General features: G+C 43.2%; 1 long non-coding RNA gene across 4 annotated transcripts; it reads left to right on the top strand.

The window, feature by feature from the left end:
• On the top strand, window positions 812-17,448 carry LOC110396999. Of its 4 annotated transcripts, none has more exons than XR_002437454.1 (5): window positions 812-2,580; window positions 2,849-2,950; window positions 6,972-7,059; window positions 14,349-14,685; window positions 15,633-17,448. It is a non-coding gene; the product is annotated as an uncharacterized LOC110396999 (long non-coding RNA). The 4 variants fall into 4 exon arrangements; XR_002437455.1 differs by lacking the exon at window positions 15,633-17,448 and adding an exon at window positions 14,817-15,550; XR_002437453.1 differs by lacking the exon at window positions 15,633-17,448 and adding an exon at window positions 12,472-12,597 and having other exon boundaries at window positions 14,349-15,550.

The following is a 25,968-nucleotide window of genomic DNA, read 5'->3' as shown; positions in this document are numbered from 1 at the left end:
AAGCAGTGAGGAGAGAAAATTTTGCATCAGATTGTTCTGTCATGGAATTGAAATATGGGGCTTTAAATTGCAAGGTACGCGAGGCAGAGTGAGATAAAGGAAAGCCAAGGGAGTAGTGCTGTGCAATAAGCTGTGCTTGTGATGCACATGCACAGAATGCTCATAAACTAATTAATGACAATATGACATTAGCACGCACAGTGATCTCCCCTCTGCTGTGCCTGGTGCCTTCCTGGGCACTGGCAGAGTTGCTATCTCTGCAGGACGGACCCGTCTGCATTTTCCATTGCAAGAAGTTGCACTGTTTGGTTTTAATGAGTTCCCTAATAAAGAGACGATGACTGGCAGTGCAATTTCCTTTCCACACTTCGTGCTTTCATGACTGGAGTTTATTATTAACCTCGCTACCGCATTTTCTGTTATTTTACTCTGGTGGTTTAATTGTATTTCCACCCCAGTCATGTGCATTCACTTTCTAATAGCCAGAGTCTCCTCTCACAAGATTGCTTTCATATGAGCAGTAGCGCTTTCTGTTAAGTACTATGCGATGTTTTTAGTATGCATTTCTTTCTGGTTTAATCTCTTTTTTTCCTCTCTGTCCATGTATTAGTCATCCTTAATGGGGTACAGCACCTTGCGCTCTCTGACATGGAAAACGGGGACAATGTAAGCAAACACCAAGGACAAAGCATAAAAATAATGGAGACAGTCTCGGCAAAAGAGGAATTAATGACTCAGGCAAGTAGGTGCCACATGTAAGCAATTTCAAAGAAAGAAAGCATCAGCCATGCTTAGAAATGCAGATGTATTTATTGCCTTTCAAGTCCACTATTTAGCTCTTACTAATGGTGTCTTGAGGGGGAACAAAGGAAATTTTCTGAACACAGAATCAGGGGATGTCTTTGCAAGGTTGTTAGGGGTAATAGGAATTTAGGGCATAAGCAACAGGCGTAATTCTTATTTCATTAACGATGACATAAATCAGGTGTGTATGCACTGAATAGGAGAATGAAGTTAAGCCAGTGCAGGTGGGGAGAGAAGCCTGTCAGGACTCTCACTCCAACACAGGACAGCAGCCTTCAGGGGCAGCACCTCTGTCCTGTCTCAGTGGAAGGTGATGGAAATAAATCTTTGTTCTGCCTTAGAAAATGCTGGGACAAGTGCACAGCTGAGTCAGAGCGAGTGAGTGCCAGTCCATGTGCTCCTCTCATCCTGCAGAAGTGCAGTAACCCTGACAGTGCGGTCAGGGCTTTAGCATTAAGTCAATAAAAATGATTGAGGGTCAACTCCTTATTTACAGCCTGGAGTGGCATTTTATGGAAGCATTAAATTGGATATAAATGTAATGCAATTTGCCAGAGTTAGGTAAAGGTCTCTAATGTGAACGAGCACCAAGACCTTGATTTTACAGCGCTGGGCACATTTCCATTTGACACGTTACATACAGAAGCTGTTTATCTGTAGGAACTAAGGGCGGTCACGTTCATTTGCTGAAAAATCATAAGCAGCACAGCAGGGCTGGAAAGCTGAAGCATGGCTGGAGGGATGGCCTCGCAGTACAGGAGGCAGGACAGCCTTCTTCTGACCAGTTGTGAGAGCGGCTGGGCTGGTTACAGAAACCTCCATCAGCAGAGACATCTGGGTGATAAGGAGCTCTGTAAGTTATTGGGAAATGCTATCATAAGATCCACAGGCAGCTGGATAAAGCCACACAAAATCAAGTGGGAAATGAAGCATGTCTGACATTGTGAAGCCGACTGGTCCTTGCAGTGTTATTTCTGGTTTTCAAATCAATCCTGTGCACCTGGCAGGGCAACAGTGCACATTTAGGGGGCTCAGGAAGAGACACTGAGTAAATCTAAGGGATTGTACTGAACAAGGATGGGACGTGATGGTCCAGCATTCCCCTCCTGGCAGAGGGGGCCCACGGCAGAGCTCTTGCCCTCACTGCCTATTGTGCCAGCACTTGATGAAGATCTTCAGCCTGTCGGCAGAGGAGTAGCCCTGCTGGGCACACCAGAGCACCTTGCCAGTGTGCTGTGCTGGGCCGCGGCTCTCCTGTCGAGGGCAGATGGGATTCCCTACTCGGGAGGCGCAGCAGTGAGCCACGCATAAAACGGCCCAAAACAAAACTCGCACGCTTTAAGCTAACTGCGGAGCCCACGGAAGGCGCGTTAACTGCGCGCACTGGCATAATTTTGGCGGAGTGAGCTGACGTCGACACAAACCGCACCTTGCTGAGGGAACGGCCGCCTCGGCCGCTCTGGGGACGCGGGGCACCCAGGGCCGGCGCCATGAGGGGCCGCAGCGCCGCCTGGCGGGCAGACACCGGCCCCGCCCGCCTCTGCCCTAGCAAACGGTCCGGCCCGTTTGCGCAAGATGTAGGGGAAATGTAGAAAGCATGGAGTTTTTGGAGCCGACGTGTGCAGCTGTACGCTGCCACGCCGCTGGCTGCTGCCAGGCCAATGCAGGAAGAGCGTTTTGATCGGTGGAAAAATCAGTTATTAATCAGCCCGGGGCAATCGATTTTCCAGCTGCCGTGTCCATTGGAGATTGGCCACTTCTAGCCCAAAGAAGCAGGTCAGTGTGGATGGGGATGGGGGATACCTGGGGTCACTACTCACACAGGATGGCTATGGGTGTGTTTCATCTTTAGGAATACCAATATAGCACAGTCTGGGTTAATTGCAATAAACAATATTTTCAAAAGGTATAGATTTTATTCCAGTAAATTTTCAAAAGGTATAGATTTTATTCCAGTAAATTCAGAGCGAGCCTGTGAAATCCATCCTTTTCCTCTTTCTGCAGCCAACCAGCAGTCACCCAGCTTTTTTCTCTTTTAATGCAGTGGAAGTATTCACTAGATATTCACCAGCGTCCTTTGGCTCCTTTTGTCCAAGTCCAGACCACGTGCAGCATTCCACCGGGACAGACGTGCGCTCACCTGAAGGTACATGCCTGCCTATTTATTTAAAATACGTCAATAATGAAGGCTTTTATCACCAGCTACTGGGGTCCAGGTTCTACTTATGAAACCTGCTCTGAAACTGACCTTTTGGAGACCTAAAATTCTCTTGCACTGCAGTGTATCATTGGAGCAGATCTGCAGCACAGAGCACACGCTGATGTCCGGCCAGCAGCACTCCAGCAGTGCATAATGCTACAATGCTACAAACAGGCCACTGCTCTTTTATATTTATTAGTATGAAAATTATAATTTCATTTTCTAGGCAATGCCCTGATCTGGATCTCAGTGTTAACTATCCAGCAGTCAGCAATGTGATGGCAGGCCTGGATCTGTTTCGGGTGCCTTTTCAGTATGCACGTAACCTGGGTTACTCTACATTTCACTCAGTTTCTCCAGCTGATCCGTTTGTGGTTGTTTCTTCAGTTATGGTCCAGCAACGCAATGACAGCAGCAAAGACAACAGCTCTCACAGCTGTCATTAGGAATCACAAGTTCATTTACTCACTACTGAAACTTTTATCTGAAATAATCCAATGCCATGCAACCATTGCAAGTAACTGTAAAGGGAAACAATATCTCCATGAAACTAGAGCTACTGGCTACTGCTCTGGTGGTCACCGTCAGGAGAACACTGAAAAATAGGCTATATCCTAAAATTACTCATGGAAGATAGTGTCTCAGGTGTCCTGGCTACTGCAACCACTAAGGGTAGCACAGTCTTAGTTTCATACAGCATCACTAGCACGTAGAATCATAATTGTTTTAGTTGAAAGGGACCTTGAAAGGTTATCTAATCCAACCCTCCTGCAATGAACAGGGACATGCAGTCCTTCTGCAAGGAAAAACTAGCCAGCTCACATGCTTAAAATCACAGTGGGATAAAAGCAATTTATTGATTTATTAGCAGCATGTATTTAACTTGTAATCAATGAACTGTACATGTTCAGCTCTGAAATCAGCAACACATCAGATAAACTCCAGTACCTAACATTTGCAAAATGTTAATAACCACCCACAACATTCTATGCACGCTTCTGTGATCCCAAAATGGAACAATGTCCCTCCCAGGCCATGTGGGCTGTACCCTCCATGCCCCATGTGTGGGTGCAGGTGCTCTGCATGCAGACCTTTGTGGAGAGACATGGATGCTCTCGTTTTGTATGCAACCCTGCTGCTGCTATGCAGCCCCATATGCACACCATGGGGTCATAGAATCATAGAATAGAATTATGGAATCTTTAGAGTCAGAAGGGACCCCTAAAGGCCAGCTAATCCAACTCCCCTGCAATAAACAAGGACATCCTGTTGCAACATTGGGTTGCCCAGGGCCCTATCCAGCCTCACCCTGAAAGTCTCCAGGGATGGGGCATCAATCACATTGCTGGGCAACCTGTTCCAGTGTCTCACCACTCTCACTGTAAAAGACTTTTTCTGTATATCTAACCTAAATCTACCCTCTTTGAGCTTGAAACCATTTCCCCTTGTTCTGTCACCACAGACCCCGCTAAAGAGTCTGTCCCTTTCTTCGTTAGAGACCCCTTTTAGATACTGAAAGGCCACTATCAGATCACCTCACAGCCTTCTCCCCAGCTCTCTCAGCCTGTCCTTGTAAGAGAGGTGGTCCACTCCATGGGCCATTTTTGTGGTCCCCCCATGCTTCCCCAGTGCTGCTTGCAGCAACAGCTCTGTATGTCTGCTCCTGGTCAAGGTGGATGCGAGAAGTGACAGGACCTCCTGCACTGAGTCGCTTCTCCAGGACAAGATTTTGGGGAGACTCTCCCTGTGCTGCTGTCCGCCTGGACCGGCCACCTCAGTGGGATCAAGGCATCCAGTCAGAGACATTGAGTGCTGATTGAGGCAGGGAAGGTGTGCTTTGTACTTTGAAATCACACTGCGTGAAAAACGAGCCCAGAATTTTAAAATCCTCTCTGTAAGCTGCTTCCTATAAAACTGAGTTGTTTGTTGTAATAGTTTCACTCCCTCCCTTGTAGCGATTTTCTCTCTGTTTAAATGGTATTTATCTTTCCAGATATGCTTGTTTATTTTCAACCTGATATTTCTAAACCTCTTCCTCTTTTTATAAACCTGGTTTATTTTTTCCCTTAGCCTTTTTTTTCAAGACAGCATTCCCTTTACATTTAATTCCTTCCCTTTCTGTGCAGAAATGCTTTCTTCCTCTATTACTTTCCTGCCTGTGTCGGTCCTCAGCTTGACATGAGTTAGTCCATTTCACTCCTCAGATTTTCCTAAATAAGTTTCAGCACTTTGGTCCCAGGCACTGCCCAGAAGCCTCAGTGAGTATTCCAATGGTGCTGGAGTGAGATTGCTCCTCCCATGGTCACCTTTGAGTGAGCATCCTGGGGATTATACACGATCTAATTTCTGTATCTCAGGATAGTATGCACTAGTGCGTAATAGACACTCACTGTGTTGTGAATCTCAGATTGAACCAGAACATGAAAAAGAAAAAAAAAAAAAACAGCAATTAGTGGGCAGAGTTTTCTCCTCTTCCTTTTACATCCCAAGAAACTTTAAGTGATCTAAATTTAGACAGTCATGCTGCATCTCTCCAGTGGCTTTATGGCAAAGCTGGAACAACAGTACAGCAAAGAAGCATAGAGAAGAATTAGCAGCAGTAGTGATATTTTCAGATGAGAGTTGGCCTGTGAGAAGGCCCTTTTGGCTTTAGGCTTTTTGTGTTCTCCAAATCAAATGCTACTGAGTTGTCTTTTAGGGGAAAAAAAGAAGAAATAAGAAGTGCAAGCAATCTCTTTTGAGTCCCTTCTTATTTGTCACATGTACTCCTACTTCTTGGACCAATCCAGGCAGAACTGAACATTAGATTGACTTCTTGCATCCTCTGAAACAAAATTCAGAGTCTGAATAAACCAACTAAAGTTTAGACAAGAGTCATATTTGCAAAGACAAAATGCGACATCCTCAGCACTCTCCCTTCAGCCTCCTGCTCTTATGTTTATGTACTCTGTGAAGCTCTTTGAGGCTGACAGGAGGATTTATCCCTGGAGGATTATCTTTGAAGCAACATAGAACTTCTTAAGTGCTAAGAACTTTTTTTTTTAACATCCCACATTCATAATTCTAAGACACAAATAATGCTATCAATATTAATGCATTGAAGACACTTTCTTCTGTACCTGAGGATATGTTACTACCCACAGAGATAAGTAGAATTTCATAAATACATACAAAATCTTAGCTCTTGTTATCATGACATGCCTTCAGTGCTGTAATTGTAATAACACTTCAGAGCATAACACCACTACTAGCTGTAAAGAAGCCAGAAGCTACCTCTCAGGAGAGATGCTCCAGTGAGTCAGCATCTCTGCTCACACTGAGAAAATACTGAAGATATATCTCAGTATCTACCACATATATATATCAAAGTGTAGTTCCTCCTTCAAGTGAAAAGGACTTTCTCTTGTAAAATCTTTAACTATCTGAATATTTTCATAAAAATCATTTTTTCTTTAAGAAGAAACAAATAGTTCCATGAGGGGGTTCTTAGTCTACTATTGGCAAATAGGCATTGTAAAGCCTCTTTCTGAGTTTAGAAAGTGTTTTTTACTGTGACTGCAGAAAATTATTGCTTTGTTTTGTGTCTGGTCATCCCATGGAAGAGGTGGCTTGTCACCAGCTGCCCAATTCCAACCAATTCCTTGAGTTGAAACCAGTCTACTGAAATCACCGTAATGCTGAATAATTATAGAACAGTCTTGTTTCTGTCCATTTATTAACTGATTCAAAGAAAATAACCTGCATTTATTTCTTTTCTACTGTAAATAGTTCTGGTTCTATTCTCATACTTGGATGTTAACTTGGAGTATTTCACTGCTCTTGCTTAAGTAGTTCTAGATTTATAGTAAATCACAATAAAATATAATCAATAGCGTGATTAGGTCAAGTGTTCACTGTAGGAGTAAAACATGTTAGAGGGTTAGACAAAATCAGTGGTGGTGAACAGTTCTTCATTGTTCACATACAGATGTGCCTCTCACCTCCTTCTATCCAAGAAAGATGGCCCAGAAGAAGAGTTTACAGTATGAAGATAAATGCTATCAACAACACTGGATGTAAGTGTGTGGTATTTATGTCTCATAACTATAACGTTATGGACTCAGTGTGCCTCAAACACAGCAGGGGTGTTGTATTATTGTCCACATAGACTGAGAACTGGGTAGGTTCTCATAATTACTTTTTAACATTTATATTGAGGAAGAACCATAGCATCCTTTGCAGTAGGGCAATATTTATGTTTCCTTTATCTCTCCATGTTTTTTAGTGTAATGTTTCCTGTTGAGGACTCAAGATTTTTCTTCCATATAATTGTTAAATAATAAGTACAATTGTTCTTATTTACCTAATTCTCTTTTAGACATCATGCAGAAATTAATAAGTGTGCCTGCAAGAGACACATTACTGTTTGACTGGTACACTATGAAATGAACAGAAATACTTGATATACAGATTGCTTATTTATTTTAAATGGGGAACAACAAATCGAAAGAGAACACATTTAAAGGCTCTGTTAGAAACCTTAGACGAATGATTTCTTCCTGTAATGTATTTGAATACACTAAATGGTTTATGGATAATAGAGGTACACAAGATGTTCACAGCGGAACTGGATCTACTTGAAGTCAGTTTTGGTGCCAACATGGTATCAAGCACCCTTCACTCAAACATCAAAATCTAGATCTGTCTAACCTTTATATCTTCTGCATCTGCTTAGCCTGTGGCTCTCTTATGTATGTAAGCTCAGACAGAATTTCTGCATCTTCTTATCCCCTAGCACATGGGGCACAAATCCCATCTGAGACTGCACTGGTCTCACTTTGAGGTTTTTGCTGACTTCAGTGGTCAAAAACCACCTCCTGGCTTCCAGTCTCTCTTTTCTCTTTCATGGCCAGTTAATGCTATTTTTCTGATGTGCCATTTTTGCGTTTTATCTGAAATAACTTTTCCTTGATGTGGGGGAGCCTCATCCTTCCCGAGGGCTTGGCTCAGCTCAACAAACCCAGCTGTCCTAGTCCTCTTTGCTAAGGGCAGCCAATAGCTCTGCTCATCCTAAAAGTCCTCTCCTTTGTGTCCAGTCTAGTTAAAATTCAACTTTCACATAAGTGGTTGGCAACCACAGTGACAGTCAGTGTTCTCAGTCACAACATTTCACTTGCCTTCCTTGACTGCAAGGCTAAGAGCACATAGTTTTGCATAAGTGAATATTTACATTTGACCCTGGGCATTCTGCTCTGGGTGTCCTACTTTGAGCAGGGTTTGAACCTCCAGAGTTCCCTTCCCACCTCAGCCATTCTGTGATTCCGTGAAGTACATGTGTACATGCACACATACCCACACATTATTTTGGTGACTTTTTTTTTGCCAGCTGAGTAACTCCCAGCTTTATAGCACACATTTATTGTTGTTGCTGTAGTGCATGGCCTTGTGTGTTACAGCACTCCTCCTTTCCAACTCTTCCTGTACTTGGGGCAATCTCTGTGTGACAGCCAGTCTCCTCCAAATTGAGGATGGTGTGCTTGGCAAACCTCATGAGCTCTCATCCACTTTTTACACTGATAATAGCAATAACACTGAACTAGATCCAGTTCCCAAGAATCTCATCATCCCCTTCCAGCCTCACAGTGCCCCTTCCAGTACATCCTGCTGACATTCTCCCTTCAAGCATCCTTACTCACACTACATGGCTCATACCCATTCTTCTCAAAATAATTTCCTGGGTGGCTGTATAGCAGATGTTTTACAGACATCTAGATGAATGAGAGTTTGATCTTAGTAATGCATAATGAGAACAGTTAAAAATATCAATTATGATTTCCAAGAAAGATAGAAGGCTCATCTGACAGGTATGCTGCATTAATTTTCCATCCATCCTCACATGTTTAATTATTTCTTCTTCAAAAATTATTCCAAGGCTTTGCGTATGAATCACGTTCGTCTCATATGGTCTGAACTGCACACCCTACCCTTTTCCTCTTTTACGTTAGTGTGTTTAAGGTCTCTATTCCAGAGATGTGTGACTAAATGAGTGCAGTGCATAGTAGGGACTAACTAATTATACTGTGGATATTGAGGAGACAAATTATTCCCTCACGTGTTTGAATTACTATTATGTAAGTGACCCTAATGTGACTATTGTCCACTAGAGACCAAACACCTCTCTCGATGCAGTCAAAAGCTTGCATTTTCTTCAGAATAAGCTCAAAAATGTCCTAGTGGACATCACTATTTCTGCAGGCAGACAAAAGGATGTCAGGGAAGGTGGGATGGACCAACCCCAAGTAGCCCTGTTATTTATATCATTAAGTCTGTCATGTTGCACCTGGAATGCTGTTATATCTTTCCCATAGTCCCTATCCAGCACTTCTATAATTGTGTCTGTGTTTGTGGTGGCGGTGGCTGAATGCAATGACTACTCTGGCTCCATCCATGCTCTTTCTTTTCCCTGCCTGTGCAGATGCCCTGGGAGAAGTAGGTGGGTGAGCATGATGGTGACTTGACTATTGCTGATGCAGCAGTAAGCTTCATTGCTGAAGCATCCGAAGTCTGTAGACATGGAGAAGCTCTGAGATCTCTCTAAGGCTCAGCCTATACCAGAATTGCCAGTAAGGGAAAAGTTGGGGTAGGTGGGGTGCCCTGAGGTCCCATGAGGCCTGGGCAGGGTCAGAGAGGGCAAGAGGGAAGGACTATTGTACTGCAGTCAGCCATGCAGGTTGTCCTACAGAACCTCCCAAGCCAAGTCCTCAAAGGGGGGGAACAGAAACGGGCTGAGGAACTCACAGAGCACACACCACTGCTTCCAGAATCTCCAGAATGCCTTAACTCCAGCAAATCACTCCAGTGTCAGTTGTGGAAAACAGCTGGCCTGAACTCCTCATCTTTCATTTCCCCATTGCAGTGTAAAGGAGGCTTTCTCCCCCACTTAGCCTGATTTTAATCCCTTTTTTTTGAGCAGGGTATGCCTTTTTCATTTTTTTATAATTCTTAATAATCATGTATGTTCAATCCCCTAGGTGGTATGTTAATTCTTTTCTTTCATCTACTTAATTAGAAGATTTTGTTCTGCATAAAATATATGAGGCAGCTGGGGCAGGGTCTTATGAACTGGTGAACATCCAATAACTATATTAAGCAGTTTCTTACGGCTTTGAAATTGTCTTCAGATGGAAGCTGTTGACAAACCCTGAAGAGAAGCACTACTTGAATATTCACGTTAAAACCACCATTGCAGTTAAGTTAGTGATGCATGATTAATTGGTTTGAATGCAATGGATTCGTATGGAGTAAAATGCCTCTATGAAAATCAATAGCATGACTACAATTAGCAAGAGCATTACTTTGAAGATATTAAGGGCCACAAATCAAGAATGTCAGCTGAAGAGTAATGGTGGATGTATCTACAGACAAATAGCAGTTGAGTCTGCAACACAGCATGACAGCTTGTGGGCCTTCCCACATACTCTTTTTCTTCTCTTAACAGCGATGTGATAGCTTGAGAGCTGCTCCTGGCAAATAAAAGAGCAAAAGGTGCTCTTCTGCTTCCATGTATCCTCCTTGGTGGGAACCTCTTGGTCCTGGGCAAGTGTGGGCACCCAGAACTTGATTCTGTCACCAACACCAACCGCTTTCCCCATGCCACCTGCCTTCACCCTGATTCCAGCTGTCACTGATGGGCAAACCCAGAATGTCATGGGAGTTTGGCTCCTCTACCTGAAAAACCCAAAGGCTTTTTTTTGGGTTTTACAAACATTGTAAATACTGCTCCTCTCTCGTTGAGTCCCCACAGACCCCTTTCTATCCTACTGCATAAAAACCTCTCCAGGACTGAGTGTTGCTTGAATCCATAGGTAAATAAAATACAGTATGGTCATTTTTTTCACAGGTGCAAACAGTTAAATGGTACCGATTTCAGAGTCTTCCTCTGGTATGTGTCCTGATTTTAAAAAAGCAATGCACCACTTAAGTGCATTTTCAACTCTTTCACTCACACAAATACACTGAGTGGTTGATTCTGTGTATCTGTGCAAAAATAGAAAGCTGTCTATCTGCTGGCACCGCTGTGCCTCATGGCTTGAAGCTGTTTTAAATCACAATAAGAATTTTAACTTGGAAATGAAGGGGATAGAAGCAACTTCTCTAATATACATGACTGGAGATCTAATATAAAAATAATAGGAAAATAAAAACCAAATAAACTGCAATCTGTAATGGAACTACAGGAGATGAGAGGGTTGGACAGTGCTAATACTGGTGAGAACAGGGAGGCAAAACATCTGCCATATTGACCTAAATTAGCCTCAGATATAAAGCAACCTTCACTCTTCAAAGAACAAAATTTTTTAAAAAATCTATACTCTTCTTAAAAAAAACAGGAACTATCTAATCGAAGAAATTATCAACTAACATGGAAAAACACAGTGAACCATAGAAACGCTAAGCTGGGGATAGATTTTCAGTAATGATCCTTAAAACTAATAGTTCCTTTGAAATTTTCTGGTGACATGAAAGTGGGAAGCATCATCAGTGGGGCAGGGGATGAAGATGTCAGGCAGAAAAACCAACAATCCCAAAGAGGGTGACAGTGCAATAAACTTCAGTGGAATAAAGGACAAGATAATTCGAAGTCTAATGTGAAGAATTTTCACTAAAACCTGGTAATCTCTCAGCTGGAAATGAAAGTGTGGAGAAAGCACTGGGTCACTGAGCCAGTCAGGATGAATACCGTCACCAGCGTGATCCGACCATGAAAGGCAAATCCCATCTGAGGCTATCTATCCCTGATGACATGCTTCCAGTGGAGCGAAAGCAGCACTCAGTTTTGTAGAAGCTCGTGTTGAGACTTCGGTTGGAGTACTGCACATTGCAGTGGTGCCCCTTGCTTCCGACAAATGCAAGAGCTGCCTCAAATTTCTGTGGGATGGATGTGGGATGGAAAGCCTAGGGCTTGGGTCACATCTTGAAAAGCAGAAGGTGCAGAGGGGTGCAGTTGTTCCCTGCAAACACATCATGACGCTAAATTCTAGAGAAACAGGAGAAGAAAAGCTACTTAAGCCAAAGGATATCATTGATATAGAAAGATTTGGAAATACAGTTAGGCAGAATTTTATAAAATGTATTACATTCTCAGTGTACAGAGGGTTTGGAATAGAATAGTACTGATACAGAACCTGGTCATCATTAAGGCAATTTGGTCAGCTTCTGAAATTGTATGACTAGAGTATTTGGTAAGTGGCTGTCTTAAAAGCTCAGGAGCTCCTTTTCAGTCTTACATCCCTCAAACTGGCACTGCTTAAAGCTAGGAATAGACAGGTAGTCTCGTATCCCAGAGGAGCCAATACGGCTGGTCTGTAACACCAGGCACTGGCTGTTAGAACTGCTAACAGCTCAGCTACTGTGGTCTTCTTTCATTAGAGCTGTGCTTGCCATGGGAATTGAAGGAGCAAAATTGGTTTTATCTTGTTTATTTACAGCCTAGCTGTGCATCCCTCTGAGACAAGAGCTCACCATCTTTCCTGCTGCTGCCTGGGCCATGTCAGTCTGCCTACCCCATCCTCCCTGTGTCCCCAGCAGCTCCTGGGGAGCATGTGCTGCACAAGGTATATCAGACACCTCAGAACAAACCCAATAACATTACCTGGCACGGTGACAGGTGTGGCATTTGGAGTCAGACTCTGTGCCTCCTCCCTGCCAGAACTCTCCAGCCTGGGGCTGGCTCCTGGGTCAGCCCCAAAGCTCCAGGCTTGGAGCTGTGGAGGAAGCAACCACTGACCCTATGCTCTTCACGCATCCAGACTTCTAACAGCAAACAAAGCCTGGCCCAGGGCTTGGTGGAGGAGGAAGCACCTGTCAAATTATGGTGGAGTATTTTGCATCTTTTAAGTGAATAACTGCACTGCATGAAACGGGAGGTGTAGCCATCGTGCTGGCACAGATGCAGGAAAATTGTTATCTCTGAAAAAAAAGTGATTTATTATCTGAAAGGCAATAATACTAACTGCAGCACACAGGGATCTTAGTGCTGGTGCATCTTTATTAATGTTGTTATAAAAGCTTCTACAGGGATCCTAGTTATCAAATGGCTCTGACAGCAATTCATCCACAAAGCCCTGTGTTTTAATTTCTCCATATCTGAAAAGAAACGGGCTGGGTGGGTGGAAAGTCTCCTATTTTCTACTGCTTTGTCCTTTGCTTTAAAGCCTGACACATTGCAAGTGTAAAGGAGGAACATGTAGGATTACAGCGGGAGGAATACATCTTTGAAAAATAAATACCCTGCCATAAAACGCATGCTACAAAGTGACAGGTACCATCTATTGATATAATGGAGTCTTTGATTCCCGGAGTGCCAGCCGTTATGAGGAGCAGCGCATAGAAACGGGAGCCAGAGCCTTGAAAAAATCCTTTGAATAGCAGCAGAGCCACAAATAGCAGCACGGGATTTAATGGCAAAACGAAGCTTTTGCTGCATGCACTGTGAAACAATAGAGTTAATGAATTACTGGAAATAGCAAATATCTGCTTTGGGACAAATCGGAGACTGATCAGGGAAGCAGATGACTCCTAGGACCTTTCCCTTCTGCAGCCCACCCTAGCCCTGTTTATACATGGCCAGTTTCAGGTGGGTGCTGTAGTTGGATAACTGATACTTTTTTATTATTATTATTATTTATTTTTTGTATTACTTTCTCCTGGCAAAGCTCGAAACTTTCCCAATTGTGTGATATTGCAGTGGTGTGTCATGCGAATATAACACGGTGAGTGCTCAGTGAATGATGCTCAAAGTGAAAATGGGGAATGGGGCCAGTTCTCAAAAAACTTAGGCCAATACTTTCCTGCACTTTCACCCCTCAATTCATTGCTTAGCATTTGTCCAGGGAGGTATGTCCATGCATCTCTTTCATCAGACCCTGGGGAACAGTGCATTTTTCACAATACAGCATTTGGAGCTAAGTCTGTCCCACACAGGGTTTTTCTGTGGCTGGAAAATGCCAGTTCAGCAGCACTGTGGTGTAACTGCCCTTGTTTCTGAGGAAGAGACATTAGTGCTTTCCTGGAGAACCACAGCCAAGGGGGATAGTTCCCTTTTGTTAAAGATGCGGGGCAGTGTCACCTTCAAAATAGTCTGTGTGGAGGTGAAGTAGGAAGTCAGGTGCAGGCTGTGCAAGACTGGCTCTTATTGTGTGGCCAACATGTAATATCAGTCTGCAAGGCTTTTTCCTTTGGAAGATGCTACAAAACCCTCAGGGTTTCCTCTGTAAAAATGTGAAGTACTTAATTTCTATTCTTTTCTGTTTTTGTTTTTTTCCTTCTGATAAATGTTGGTTCTTTTGTGTGTTTGGCTTGACAGGAACAAGAGGCCCTAATGCAGCGGCCAACCCAAGGCCCTGTCACACATCCATGCTCAGTGCAGTTGTGTCGGTGCTGGCACCTGGCCCTGAGGGCAGGGAGCCCTGTGCCAGCCATGAGCTCTGCGCCAGGATGTTCTCCTCCAGGCACTCTGCTGGCGTCGCTGTGCTCAGGGCTGCCAAAGCTGCCTGCACGAACAAACACAGAGCTCTGGAACTGCCACCTGGCTGTCTCTCGAGCTCTCTTCTTTTATTTATCTCGGTAGCAGCAGCAGCCAAGGTTTGGAGCAGGCTGTGGCATCAGGAGCTGGAGAATCGCAGGAACATCACTGGGCTCAGGTGAGAGCAATGTGGGGTCCCCTTCCAGCCCAGCTCCTGCTTGCTGCTGAAGCTACCTGCATATATTTATGTAGAGCTTCCTTAAATATCGGCCTGAGCTAGCTGGTATTTAACAACCAAACTGTTAATAGGTATCTGCAAAGCCACCACCGACAAAAGGAAGCAAAACAACAACTTGAGGACACTTACGTACAATGTACAGAGGCTGTGTCTGGAGTAACACAAGTGCTTCTCAGACTCCAAAACCTTTTATCCCAAAAGCCAGTGTGGTCACCTTTCCAACACACTTTCTGTTCCTAATTGCATGACCAGACAAGAAGAAGATAAAAAGAAATTTTCATGTGCGCATCTCAGGCATGCAGTGCCTGGCTTTTAGCAGACAGCCTGCAGTGGGGGCTCTAATGTGATGCACATCATTTGGAGGTGTATGAGCAATAGGAATGACCTGCCATGCACATTTTGATCTTGGCATAACTCCGTGTTGGATAAAAATTGCTTTGTTAAGGGACATGAAACCAAAAACATGAGCGCAAGGAAATGTTACTCCCTGTCCCTGTGTGGGCATAGGCCAGGGATGTGGAGGACAAGAGCAGGGTCACCAGGCAGCAGGCATGGTGCTCAGAAAAGTTTTGTTCAACACCAATGAGCAATGAAATCTCCCACACGGGGAAGCCAATAAACTAGAAACAAAATGGTGGACAAGTATCCCAGCAGCAAGCAGCACTTTAGAAATCACAGTGCCTCAGTGACTATGGAAACCTTCTGCTGTCCACTTGGGCATAAATAATTCAGGGCAGACCCATATTCAAGGCTGAATTTATCTCCCAGGTCCAAACAGGTGTCTTCTTCCCTTGGATAGGTGGTTTCTCTCTTCTATCAAAGCTCTGCTTTACCCAGTAATTCAGCAAAAGGCACCACAAGTCTCACAGAACTTTTTATGTTTTCAGCAACCGGTGCTTCACACATACATAATAAAGGCAATGCTGAATCAACCTCATTCACAGCGGAGCATGTGCAAGCATGCACACTTCTTACAGGAGGCACACAATGGCTCATTTCCAGGATGGGATGCATCCTACTCAGTGAGTGCATGGTCTGGTGCCTTGCTGTCAGCCACCTTGAACCCCAGCTGGTGTCCCTTGTGCCACCACCCAGCTTCACCTGAGAGAGAGAGGAGAAGGGGTGCAAGGCTTTGCTGGCTGATTCTGGGCTTTATCCCAGCAAAGCATAGTGGTTGGAGCAGGGAAGAGGAAAAGAAGCTGCTGTTTTTGGAGGGAAAACATTACATCCCTGGGACTCCTTGATCAGCCTTCTGTCCAGCCCCTACTGCTTGCATATGCCAGGCAGCACAAGTTCTTTCCCAGAGTTTGGGTCTTTCTACAACATAAAAGTGTTATAAGCTACTCATCTGCAGCTGAATTGCTTTTCCTGGGCTAGGCGCATTAATTACTGCAGCATGTGCTGCCAAATTAAGAGTTTGGGGAAAAAAATCAGTGAGTGCCAAGTAATCCATCTTAAAAAGCCACCTGCACTAGGAAAGGAAACAAAGGGTCTAGGGGTACCTGGAAACTTAACTTCACCAAAGGGGCAGCCAATGGGTAGACTTTAGTCCTCCCTCTCTTCTTTTCCTCCTTCTTTGCTTTGCCTTTTGTCCTTTGCCTTTTCCTTGCTTTCCTTGTGTCCTTTCCTTTCGTTTTCATTCTTCCCTGCCAATTAGTGGTCTTAAAGTAACAGCAGCAATAAAAGTGAGAAGAAGAATCACAGAAGGTGCCTCTGGGGGTCACCTCACCCAGTCCAACTCAGATAGGCAGTCCAACTCAGTTAGGGACACCCTGCTCCAGGTGTTGGGTAGGGCAGGACGCTGGTGCCACTGGATGGCTGCACCATGTGGTTCCATCTGCCTGGCTCTAGTAAGCACAGAAGGGTTTTTTATGCATTATCTCCTTCCCAGTTGTTATATATCCTAAGGGCTCTGCTCCCCTTTAGTTGAATACCGACTGGTCCCTTGAAATAAATGCTTACGAGTAATGAGATTATTAAGTCTCATGGGAAAGCAAGGAGGGGAGAAGAGACACTCTAGGTTACAAAAAGAAAAAAAAAAGCAACAAAAACAAGGAAAGAATGGAGATGATGTAAAGCTATGCTGTGAAGGATTGTCTGGCCTTGGGGACTGGTTTATGCAAGCCATTTTGAGCTACAGATCTCAAGCAGGCTAAAAGGGAGCAGCAGTCAGACAACCTAATCACTCAGAGACCTGCCTGCCATGTTGGAGAGAACTCCCCAATTAGAAAGCGCATGTTTGGAAAAGGAATGTCTGTGGGAGCATATATTGGATTGTTATTACTTGCAAATAGCTGTTAAAACATTTCCCACTGCAATTCCAATTCATTCAAAATTTTCCATACTCTCTCTTGAAGTAGATTAAACTGCATATACCGTCCGTAAAAATCAAGCATTGGATAGCTTCCAAAGAGTCATAAAGCTAAGGTTGCAGGATGATAACAGTCATTTGTAAAAGTAAATATGATAAAATGAACAGCTGCTTGCATAAGGCAGCACTACAGACTTCCTAATTACTAGATCAGTTCATTTGGGGCTTCAAAATAATTTGAGTTCTGCTTGCCTGAGTGCTGTTAATTGATCAGAAAGTAAAGCTGATCATTGCTTTCTTTTCCCATGACATATATGTTTTAATAAATTATTGCTTGCAGCTCATGCGATGTTACTCATTATTGACTTCAGGTACATTAGCTGTCTGGATGGCAAGGACCATCCACCATTAATATCCCACTGTTGGTTTTTGTTGTTGTTGTTGTTTTTGAGGTTCTCAGCAAGACCTCTGCTCTCTGACAAAATCCCATCTCATTTCTGAAAACCAGTAGTTTTCAGAAAACTGCAAAAGTAGCTTTCTAAGTAATGTGTTCAAGTGAGCTCTTCCTATTAGAAGAATTTTCATGTATTAAACACATTTATTTGGCCACAGGCAACAAACCTCAGATTACAGTTCTTTAAAATAAGGCACATTTGTGTGCTGTGCTGGGCTTGATCTCTAAGTTGATGTTTTCTGGCTTTTTTTAGTAACTGCTCTTGCAGCAGTCTCTTGATAAAAGGAAGCCCTCTCCTCTCTGAAACAGCAGTATGCCCAGGGATACATCTTGGGTGCTGTTCTGGAGTGGTAGCACTGGTGCAGCATTTGGGGAGGTCTGACTTACGTTGTGTAGTGGCTTAGTGTTATCAAGTGACTGTGGGTTGGTGGGGCACTGGGTGAAAGCCATAGCCAGCAATGGTGGGACAGCTAGAAGTGTTGGCCGCACTACACATTGTCTTCCTGGATTACAAACACAGTAACAATGACTTTTCTCTGAGGGGAAAATTGTTTGCTGAACTTGTATGAGACTCAATGGAGGCAAATGAATGAGGGCAGGCTCTTGGTGGTATGTATTGATAGGACAAGGAATAATGGCCTAAAACTTGTACATGGAAAGTTTTGTACTAACATGCAGAAGAACTTTTTTTAAGGCCAGGGTGATGGAGCCCTGGAACAGGTTGCCCAGAGAGGTTGTGGAGTCTCCTTCTATGGAGATATTGAAGACCCATCTGGATGCCTACATGTGTGACCTACTGTAGAGTACCTGCTTTAGCAGGGGGGTTGAACTCAATGATCTCTTGAGGTCCCTTACAACCCCTGTGATTCTGTCATTTTGTGATTCTGTGTTTCAAGGATGTGCTGGTTGGCAGGCTGGAGGAGAACAGATGAAAAAGAGGCAAAGAGAAACACAAAAAAAGGAAAAAATGGCAGTTAAAAAGAGAGATAGGAGGAAAAGCCACTGAAAATGAAATGAGATAAGAAAATATGAAAGAGAAGCCAAAGAAGATGAAAAAAATAAGTATCACATATGTTTAGTTTATAGGAAGTTGGCTGACAGGTTGAATTTCTACTTTGGTCAGAGGATTAAAATTATGGTGGACTCTGGATGAAAAGTGAATAGAAAATATCCTAAATTAAGAACTTGAGAGACTGAAATCTGTTTGTAAAACTGTTCTGGAGCAACAAAACCACCATATTTTAGCACAGAATCTTGTTGGTGAATAATTTTTAAGTAGAAAATTAAGTAGTTTTTTTTTAAGTAGAAAACAGGTGAAATGTCATAGGTAAAAGCACTACAAAATGCTTGCTCACAAACACTGATGAAAGAAAAGACCATATTCTGTTATCATATTTCCTTACTTTGAATTTGATTCAAAATAATAACATAAAGAAATTTTGTGATTAACAATAAAGTGGGTTTTCCTCTCCTGCCAGCAGCTGTCTAGGCTGCTTTGTGACTGGTGCCAATTTCACAGAATTGTAGAATCATTTGAGTTGGAATGGACTTTTAAAGTCCATGTAGTCCAACTCCCCTGCAATGAACAGCAACAGCTACAGCTAGTTCAGGTTGCTCAGAGCCCCCCCTCCAGCCTTTTTTTTTTTCTTTCAAAATTAGACAGCGGTAGATCTAAGACCCTTAAGTTGGGAGTGTCAGTCAGAGCACCAAAGTGCTCCCATGGGTGTTTTCCTGCTGGGGTGCGTGATGCCAATGGGGATAGGAAACTGGCAGGAGGACAAGCTCTCATTTGGGATGGAGCTGTTGGTACTGCCATCCTGCATGCAAACAACAATATCTGATCTTGGAAGGCAATGACAAGCATCCCATGGGCCTTGTCCAGAAGGCTGCTGCAACTCTGCCATCCCAGGAGTCAGACACACAGCTGTGCACAGGATCACAACCTTGTCCATTGATCTATTATTGGAGATCTGTTATAATAAGGAAGTGCTGGCTCTCCACATTGGTTACAGGATTCTCTTCAGCAGGGTGAACTTTTCACCCTGAAATTAATCTGTGATAATTTCTGGTCTTCCACTATTTTCTCTCATTACAATTCTATCAGCTTCAAAGGAGATGTGCAGTCCTGATTTACATTACTGTCACTACAGCAGAAATGTACCCTCCATTCCTGACAGAATGGCCAGCACATTTCATCACAAAGTCTTCTTCTAGGAAACCCATCACTTGTGTGATAGCACTCTGAGTTATAAAACGTGTGAGGAGGGGTATCTGTCAGAACATACTTCTGTATTTTTTTTCTAATCCATAAATCAAGCAGACCAGAAAATAGGAGGCGAGGAAAAGCTTTAATGCAGTATTGCATTTCCAAGGTAATAGAAAATTTCAGCACCATAGAACACAAACTGATCCGTTATGTGCAGTGTGTCAGACTTTGATAAGCCGTGGGGTTGAACTCTTTTACATCTCTGGATCAGGCTGGAGGTGTGCAACCACCATGCTGCACTTCAGAGTCTGACATGCCAATGGGGAGAAGGTAGCTAAAATAACAGCCTCTGCTTCAAAGACAGGTCTGTGCTGCCACCCAGATCAAAGACATATGCAAAGGAAATGGTGATGGAGGTGTTTATTTGGGCACATTTTGTGAAGGTGTTTGTCTCTGAGAGAAGCTGTAGGAAGAGCAGAGATGCAGGCAGCAGTAAAGGACCATCAAGGGAAGTTCTGATGCAAAAATCTATGGAAAGCAAGAGAGAAAAAGTCTTAGAGTGAGCAATAATTAATTGAGCATTCCTTGCTTTTATTTAAAGTGCAGAGAAACAGAATTTACCTTATTCTTTGTGAAGAAAATAAGTTGCAATGGAACTATTGGATGCTATCCAGATATTTTCTCCCTGATGAAGTTAAGCTGCAATCTGGAACCTGGTCAACAAGTTGGCTAAGAAAGAAGTAAGAGTTTTAAAGATGAAAATACTTTGTGTGTAAAGCAAACAAGTGATGAGAATCAGTCCCAAAGTCACACCATTAATGGCTTCCAGAATATTACAGTTCTTGGGTGTCCAAAAGCATTGCAGGGTTCACAGAATCATGGGATGGTTGGGGTTGGATGGTCCTGGAGATGATCAGAACAATAAATTAAAGTTCAAGAGCTACACATCATAGTAGTGTAACACTATGTACCAGTAATAATTTCCTTTCTTTCTCCTAAAGTGATTAATTCAGTGCGTGGAAATGGTGTGTGTGTGGCAGAGCTGGAGAAGGCCTCGAACTATTCTTAGACCAGAGCTTGTGTTATTATCTTATGATCCATTATTATCTAAATGCAGAACATGTTCTGGAATGGAAAATGTGTTTCTCTGCATTTGGAGATAAAAAGTCAGGGAGAAAGAATAGTTATGTAGATGTATATATTTTTTAATCTGTGAATACTATTTGTTCAAAGCAAATTCATAAACCAATAACGTCTTATATTCATGAAAAGGCTACCACCAGAATGCAAATGAGACATTTAAAATCTTAATCACTCTATCACTCATAAATACAGTTTGAGAATTTCATGTAATTATGCCACAAGAAATTCTATTAAATAAAGGTGAATAATTTATCACTTACATGATACAGCCAAAGCTGGAGACTCCAAAGTGAGTCATAAAATCTATTTTTACTTAGGTTTTCTAGGAAATAGGAAGCAACATTTTAACTAATAATACCAATATTGGCTCCTGATAAGATCTTCCTGGTGCTCCAAAACATATGCAAACTGAGCATGGGCTAATTGAATGGAATGCACTATAGTTGAGAGAGGAAAGGGGAAGCACTGACATATGCGAGACCATATGGATAATGAAAGATCATATGTCTATTATAATAAAATTACATTTCTAATATTTAGTAGTTCTGAGGTAGAGACTGAACATGTGGAATTCCAAGCCCCTGATGCAAAATTGAATCCTTGTGTATGTTAAGAATTAGAGTCTTTACAACTCACAGAAATGACTCTTAAAGGACACAAAAACTACAGTTGTGTTTCCTGAGAAGTTGAGTTTGTGGAGATTTAAGACTGCAGGGAGCATTCTGCATGCGGAATGACATTGGGAGATTTGCAAGGAGGAACAGCTCTATCTAGTAGCGGGTGTATCACACTTGAACTAGCTTCTGCCACTGGACACTGTTGGCTTTGGTTTGGTTTCTTCCAGGCAGACGTCATCTGGGTTTACAACAGAGGTCTGCAGAACAGCAAACAGAAGACACTACTGAGCAGCCTTCCCTCCATTTGTGCTTCATCGAAATATTTGGTCTGATTCGGTTAGTCTCATGGGAAAGGCAATTTTACATTAGATTTTCATGATTTTTTTTCTTTGTATCACTGTGCTGAATAAACAGGAGCTTCACAACTCATACATGGCACAATCGACGCTGTTAAAAATCTGAGTAAAAACTGTCTGACAAAATTTTAAAGGACAAATAGGCAGCTTTACATTGACTCCACGTAGCCACAGGGAAGTAGCTGAGCAGTTACACTTCTGTAAGAGTATGACAGTAATTTATTTACCCAGATTTCGGATAGAAGGAAGACATTTTTCACTACTGGGGCAATGAGGCACAGGCATAGGTTGCCCAGAGAAGGTGTGGATGCCCAATCCCTGGAGGCATTCAAGGCCAGGCTGGATGGAGCCTTGGGCAGCCCGATCTAGTGGTCAATCTATTTTTTGTTAAATTTTAAGAAAACTGCTTATAAACTGCAGTTCTTTGTCAAAAGAGTTTTCAAAACCAAACGGAGCAAAGCCAGGAGATACTGCTTGCAGCATCATCAGTTATTTCCATTTATGTATAAATGTTTTCTGCTTCTGTCTTCTGAAATAAATCTGTCCAGCTGGCTTCAAATATATCTACAGAAAGGAGATGTGAATCTTCTGCCATGCACAAAAGACACTCTATTTGTTTTGGTTGCCTTCGGAGTAGTGTTGTCATTTGGCAGGGCTAATGTCTTCCTACAGTTCTGTGTTGAACCAGTTTTCTCCTTAGCCTTGTCAGAAAAACGTGCATGGGTGAGTATCTTCAAAAGCATCTATCATTAGTTAAAAGAGTGTTAATCTCAGGGAGAAGTGTGAAAAAGGAGGCAGATATAGGGAAAGGAGCAGACACAAAACAAGACAAGATTTAATGTTAAGGAGGAAATCAGTATGCAGCAAAAGTACAGCCTGGTTTACTCTTCACAATGTTTTCTTAGAGCCCCTGAGCTGACTCCTTCAGAGGCAGAAGGGGCGAGGAGCAGGTGCTGCCTCACACCACAGCAGCACTGAGGCTGGGGTGGTTGGGATGGGTTTTAAGGCTCCCTCCAGACTAAAGAGCCCTCCAGACCCAGGCAGTACTCCCAGATCACTCAGTCCCCATAAGAGTATGCTTAAACAAGAATCATGTCAGTTACAGTGTGGGTAGCAGCACTGGGGTTATCAGTAAGCTGAGAGCTAAAATCCATTACTACAAAAGGGGTTAAATAATGAAGTGTACCAGAGCAACAGCATCAACAGAAGGCTAACAAGGTACTCTGCTGTCCCTAGAAATAACTGAAAGCAAAGCATTTGGGTGGTTAGGCTGCTCTGGAAGTAGAGAGTACCTCATATGGCTCGTGTGTGATTAGACTCAAAAGAAATGTAAATAATGGTTGGGAAATAACAAGATTCTATTGCAGAAATATTTTGCCAATGACAGGCACAGTGGCAGCACGGCTACTTCAAGTGTGTCCTGTTGAGGAGTACAAGGACAGTGCTTTGTGATGAAGACAACCTGCAGGATGCCCTCTCACTGGCCCCTTATGCAAACACAAGGTGAGCTTCTTGTTAAATCTTCATCTCCTGCCAAGGTAAAAAGTGAAACAGTGAATACTGCACCAGCGGGCAGTCTATAGGTGGGAGCTGGCTCTGGCTGAAGACTGATGAGACTCTGAGCCTCAGGAGCCATTGCCAGTACAGGATGCTTTATAACCATAGTTTTTTATCTCCTCTCTGTAGTGTGCATCATTCTTCTGTTATGCTGTTAATTCCTCCTTGAATGTTATGTGCACCACTACAGATCACTTTTCACTGTCCAGTACTTCACATCCTTGTGAAAGTCATCATAGCATCATAGAATCATTAAGGTTGGAAAAGACCTTTGGGACATGGGGACCTGGAGTGTCTAAATATCCAGAAGGGTTTGGTTGGCTGCATTTGCTGCAGCCCTCAGGAAGGTGTGGAATGATCTGAGTAAGCATCAGAGGTGCTGCAAAGAGCATTGGAATCTTGCTCCAAAAGAGGCAAAATAAATGGGTTTGTGTGAATAGTTTTTAATTTGCTTTTCTTAGACCTTTACAGCATCAAATAAAATGCTCATTTGTGCTATATAAAGATAGATTATGCACAGGATCAAAGTAAGTGCAGTGTCACATACATTCTTTTTATGTACATAATGAATTATTTATCTGACCGTCTATTTAGTTTTATAGAGTGTTAACTGAGTGCATTTGTGAGCTGCAGGAACTGTAGTAACTGTAAATGTGCATCTCTGACAAAAGAGTATCAGATCGTTTCAGAGCTTTCACCTTCCTGGAGCTGAGCTGTTAATATTTCTTCTCAGGGTAATATCTGAATAAGCAAATAGGAAGTAAAAATAAAGGGAAAGTTATTTGCAAGTGATCAAATTGCATTTCACCCAGAGTCAGCTACACGAGGCTACTCATATATTTAAGAATATAGTCAAGAGCACGTCTGAACTTAAATCTTGAAAGTATCACGTATGCTCCAAAAGTGTCTCACTGTTCAAGTTGCTGCATTTTCCTAAGCACAATTCGAATGTTAAGATGGAGAAACAAATCCTAACTCTGCAACCTCCTGATAGCAACACTGATCTGAAATCAAGGAACAGGACAGGGACAGTCTCTGCTACAAAAGCAGTGCTTCCAACAGCTGATGAAGTTACCCCTCAAAGTCCCCCACTGCACCCTGCAAGCATCCTCTTGGTTACGTCCCAGGCTCCAAGAAGAGGGAGCAGCTCCCTTATCTCCTTTCCCTTTTTGTAGGGTCAGTAGTCCTGAGATCAGGCTTGTAATGGAGAAAAGGAAATCCCTGCTAGCTCGGTATGACGTCTGGGCAATAATTTTGCATGCAAGTAGCACCACAAGTTCCTCTTTAGGACTACAAAACCATTGAGATAGTTATTCTGAAGACACAAATAAGAGATAGTCCCCATCCTGAAATCATAGAAGCATTAAGGTTGGAAAAGACCTCTAAGATCATTTAGTCCAACCATCAACTCATCATCCCCATGTCTACTAAACCATGTCTCTCAGTGCTACATTTCTTGAACACCTCCAGGGATGGTGAATCCACCACCTCCCTGAGCAGCCTGTTCCAATGCATTATCGCTCTTTTGGAGAAGAAAATTTTTCCAGATATCCATTCTGAACCTCTCTGGTGCAGCTTAAGTCCATTACCCAATCTAATGAGTCAGAAACCCAGGAAGCTTCTTTGTGGGTAATGCCTATTTGTGTCTGGTAAACATCATCAAAAAACATTTTCATCATCATGACTTGTCCTTGTTTGCAGTGGATTCAGTCATCATGTGCAGGACTTTCTCTTTCAGTTATGATTAGACATTAACTGGAGGCATACTAAAAATTGAACACAATGTGTTGCTAAAAGTTATTTTAAAAAGCTTTAGAAATCAGAAAGACCATTAATATCGACTGCTGGGTTGCAATCGGAGTTGGAAGGAGTTCTTTCTTTGTAGTAGAAAATGCTGATGAACTGCATCTCCGGGTCCTGCCGGGTCCTGCACTTCGGCCGCAACAACCCCAGGCAGTGCTACAGGCTTGGGGCAGAGTGGCTGGAAAGTTGTATGGAGGAAACGGACCTAGGGGTATTAGTCGACGCTCGGCTGAGCATGAGCCAGCAGTGTGCCCAGGTGGCCAAGAAGGCCAATGGCATCCTGGCTTGTATCAGAAATAGTGTTGCCAGTAAGAGTAGGGAAGTCATTCTCCCTCTGTACTCAGCCCTAGTGAGGCCCCACCTTGAGTACTGTGTCCAGTTTTGGGCCCCTCACTGCAAAAAAGACATTGAGGACCTGGAGCGTGTTCAGAGGAGGGCGACGAAGCTGGTGAGGGGTCTGGAGCACAGGCCTTATGAGGAGCGGCTGAGGGAGCTGGGATTGTTCAGTCTGGAGAAGAGGAGGCTCAGGGGAGACCTCATCGCTCTCTATAACTACCTGAAGGGAGGTTGTAGTGAGCTGGGGGTCAGCCTCTTCTCTCTTGTAACTAGTGACAGGACGAGGGGGAATGGCTTCAAGTTGCGCCAGGGGAGATTTAGGCTGGACATTAGGAAATACTACTTTTCTGAAAGAGTGGTCAGACGCTGGAACAGGCTGCCCAGGGAGGTGGTTGAGTCACCGTCCCTGGAGATGTTCAAGAAACATTTAGATATAGCGC

This window comes from Numida meleagris, chromosome 3 (genome assembly GCF_002078875.1).
Source record: "Numida meleagris isolate 19003 breed g44 Domestic line chromosome 3, NumMel1.0, whole genome shotgun sequence".
Classification (NCBI taxonomy): Eukaryota; Metazoa; Chordata; class Aves; order Galliformes; family Numididae; genus Numida; species Numida meleagris.
This window is presented reverse-complemented; position numbering and strand designations above follow the sequence as displayed.